Source organism: Branchiostoma floridae, chromosome 15 (assembly GCF_000003815.2).
Source record: "Branchiostoma floridae strain S238N-H82 chromosome 15, Bfl_VNyyK, whole genome shotgun sequence".
NCBI classification, from domain to species: Eukaryota; Metazoa; Chordata; class Leptocardii; order Amphioxiformes; family Branchiostomatidae; genus Branchiostoma; species Branchiostoma floridae.
This window is the reverse complement of record NC_049993.1, coordinates 12,538,156-12,542,674: the sequence shown is the minus strand read 5'-3', so window position 1 is coordinate 12,542,674 and position 4,519 is coordinate 12,538,156.

Here is a 4,519-nt window from a genome sequence, read left to right as displayed (position 1 = left end):
TCCCTAGACGTACCAATGAGAAAGTCCCACTATCAGTAAGATCATCAGTTAATAACAGTATCCTTGAACAACCAGTGGTCACCAGATCCCCTTTCATTCGAAGGTCAAGAATCTGCTACCGTAGTCTGGTCTTGTAGTTAAAGACCAATGGGACAAATTAACGACCGGCGTCCGAGACATTTACGGCCGTGTAGTCTGTATGGCTAAGACAGACAGTGGCTAATGATGTCGACCAAATCTTACCGGTGTTACTCCGCAGTCGTTGGAAGGTATCATTGCGATGACTTGATTACTTCCCCATACTCTTTACGTGGCTTGAAATGCATCAAGCGGTGCCCCTCACGACTAACAACACAGGCTGATGAACTTTATGGACTTGGGATGTATTACTGTTGGGCCCATTTTATTTCCTCGGATACGCACCACTCCATACCAACTACAAGGTCGTCTCATATTTGGCAGATTTTATTTGACATAAAACGGTTGCAGGGCTGCTGTTACACCCTCCCAAGGTGAAATCGATAGGCAACATCATGGTAGCCAAGGCAGATGAGATTGATTTTGATACGGATCAATATGTGAGACTTCTTTTTTACATCTTCTCTTTCAAGAATGGCTTTTGTACATAGCTATCGATTTTGAGGGCTAAGACATAGTAGTTGTCTATACGTCGTGACAAGTTGATGGTTTGAAGGAGTTATGTATCGCTTTACATGTACCTAGTGCAAGTGTAAGTGTTGGATTCGGATGGCAATCCTATAATCTAGCCGCTGCCAACTAGATAATATCGAACTTCAGCTGTCATTCCTAGGAGAGGAGTAAGGGCTGAATACACAATGTTTCCCCGGATGCTATATTGTGGTATTGATTGAACACTGAAGTGACATTGAGGAGCCGATATGTGGACATGGTGTCGTTGATCTGTACGTCTGTAGAGTCGTTCAGTGTTAAGGTGTTATCTTTTCTCGATTTATTTTGGTCAAGTTTAAACATCTGGAAAACTCCAGTAGCTTTCAAGCAGTCAGGAAAATCTTACGTGAGAATTGTCAACACGGCCATGGACTTGCAAAACCTGTATCAACTTATGGATGTGCAGCATCTGTTGTCGAGGAGACAAAGACACTGCAATGATCGTATATTCAGTTACATATCGGCATCGTCAGGAAATGTTTACCTGGGCTTGGTGGAATGTAGTATAGAGAGGATTTACATCGCTTGTGTTGATTGGAAAATTGTGAGTATCTATTGGGCCAACACAAAATAGTCACATTGGTTAGGTGGTCCTTATACGTGTCAGGTGGTACAGGTGTACATATTTTATTGTAATAATGCTAAAATTAACGAAGCAGTTGGAAAATAAAGTATTCAGTGAAAATACGACCATCTGGTCTGCACTGATTCTACATTGCCAGAAATAGTCCTTCTTTGAAGGTTTCCTGTTTTAAGTCTTCTGTAACAATGATAGTGTTCTGAATATTAACATGAGCATTAAGTCAGCTTTCATAAAATGCCTCAATTTGCCGTTAGCTTTGTGGAGCGGAAATGGCGTGTTGAAGAAGTCAAATGTTATCGTAGAGTTCAGGCCAGGCTGTGACCTGTGAAACTGCAATGTCTCTGATCTTTTCACACTGCTTTAAGCCCCGGTCACAAAGCGCGTACGATTCCTTGCGATGGACTATTCCGCATATCGTACGATGAGCGCAGTACATCGCAACAAAATCGTAAGCATCGCAAGCCATCGCAACGCATCGGATGGTGTTCAAAATTTTTCCAGCGTCGCACGATTTTTCACTTGTGTCTCTTCTGTATAGCCGTCTGACCGCTTTTGTGCTTCTTTAACCAACAAACATGTGGACGTAGCTGTTAAATACCTTCCTATAATATCTTTAACTGTAAAAATAAATTAAAAAAGACCATGACAACAATATTACAAGCAAAAGTTCAAATCAAGCGTGAGTACTGGTATGGTTATCTCGGTCTGCTTGCCGGCTCTGCGTGTCAGGCTCTTTCGAAGATCGTATCATGATATGCTATCAACAAAAAGATGCCATCATACAAAAATCAAATGATAAGCATTATATCATATATATTTCCGACTCATAGAGCCTGCCTTTATGTTCGAGTTGTCCCCATGGTTATTACGATTATGGTAAACTGACCCAAGAGTGCCAAGACCGACGAGAGCTGAGATTTGATCTAATTATAAACTCACGTGCATGAAGCGATCAAACTATTGTCTGCATCACCTGTGCGTGACGCGCTGTTCTCTGGTTGCGACTGTGGCAGTTGCGACTGATATATTTCCCCTTTTCGTCAATATCGACAATATCAGGTAAAACTGAAACCATCACAACATACTAAAAAATCATAAATCTATAACCTCATCAGTAGACAAAAATTGCCGTAATGAACTCTGCTATGGGGGCAAATAAAACCTTACGACGATAGCGAAATTTTGAACATGTTCAAAATCCATTTCAGCTCTATTTTTCGCCATACGACGCTCCCCGATTTACTATGATTCACTGCGATTGACACAGGCACGCTCTTATGACCTCATCGTACGATCCACTACGCGCTTTGTGACCACGGCTTTATATACTTAAACCATTGCTTCCGATTTTCTTCCGACTTACGTCGCACTGCGATTATCCTGCGCATCGGAAGGAATCGCAAGGAATCGTACGCGCTTTGTGACCGGGGCTTTATTCTCCATAGGTGAAAAGTTCACAGCTATGATGAGTTCCCTTATGTGATACCGATCTTGGGAAGGCTTGGAAAACTTTGTCTGGCTAAATCATGCTCTGCTTGTATCTGTATCTGTATCTGCTTTATATACTGGTAGCCAATATAACCGCCCCACGGGGTAACAAAATTAAAGTAGTACTGACCGTGGCGTTTGCTTTTTGAGTTAGAGGTAACTTTTGACGAAAAGCAGACTTCCATAAAATCTTCCATAGTATGGTAGCAATGTTGTGTCGTAGAAATCACCACCATCTGTTGTGTCGATCATGATCGATCAAAACGTAACTTTTTTTTATGATTGTTTGATTAGCATTTACAATGCAATGCCATTTTGTGTCTCGTCATCCATATCATATGGCTTGTTTTTTTTCAGTTCATGTTTACATCTTTGCACTGGATGACAATGTGAATGATGGTTGACAAATGATTAGCCTTTAATCAGTGACATCAAAAGAGAGCTTTGTTCATTTTGTTGACGAATGTGCACTAACTGTGCACCTTAACGAGAGATGATGGTAAGGTGAACCCTCTACCATTGCTGCTAATTTGTCCCTCAAGATTTGAAGATTGATGTCCATTCCTTAAGACGTTCTTTTATCCTACCCAAGGGGAGGCGCAGAAACTTAAAATACATCGGATCAACGCTTTTCTGGTGCTTGAAAGTCCTTGATTACATGAAATTGACGACTTGCATGTACGATTCTGCATCTGATTCCTTTAAGACATTGTCCATTCCGCTCACGACCGATGCGAAAGAAACATTGCGGTGTAAGTTAACATGAGCCTCGGACTAAATCTAATTGTCGAAATGTTTTGGGAGACCAATCATCGCTAGCGCTGCGCAGTCCGAACTCCGTCTTTCTGCAAACGATTTTATCGATTATTCCGTCTCCCTAACGCTCGGGTTGGTTTCCCCAATGAAAGGCAGACATGGTTTGTTGGTCATCGTCTAACGGCCAGCAATCATCAGCACAGAACCCTCTCGACTGAGAAATAGCACTTTGGAGTTAAGTTAACGATAACTTCTGGGCTTCGCTGGCAAAGCTGGCGGTGAAGACTTCCTGTAAGCTGCGCGCTGATTCTAAGAACTCTAATCCCGCTGTCTTTAGGATATTCTTAAGATGCACTACAATGCAGTTCCTTGGTGTGCATACAGTTGCGTGAATTATCTTAAATTAGATCAATAAATCGCCTTAAGAATATAAGTTAGTTTGTGCCAAAAAAGGATGATATCCAAATGGCGGCCGTAAACTGCATTCGAATTCTATAATATTAATTATCCTGGCTTATGCTTACCGATTTCTAAGGGCGAATTGAATCTTCACCACGTGTATCTAATGATTACCTTTAAAACGCCGTGCAAGTGAACACGCTTTTGGAAATCCTAATGGAGTAACTAGTAACTTCTAAAAGTCTTTCAAAAGTTTTTCTCCAAGCTATGGCAAGTTCCGGTGTTTGAGTGCGGCTGAAAAGAAATCACGCCTGAGTGCAGAAAGAAATGAGTTTGGAATCACAAGTAAGCTACATATAAGTACAAGTTAGAATGCATCAGTTTGTTATTAAATCATAAATCACGTGTTATCCTCTTGCAAAGCTGTGGGTGGGACAGGGCGGAAAGTTACGTAAAAGCGATCACGCTCCATTCAAACCAGCATACTGTCCCCTGAGGCGCCTTACAGTAACTGTTGCCAGGCTGCATCTATCTAAGTCTTCAAGCTTGCAGACTGTAAGGTTTAAAGGACTCTGTGAAAGAGGACTCTGTGATAGAGGCAGG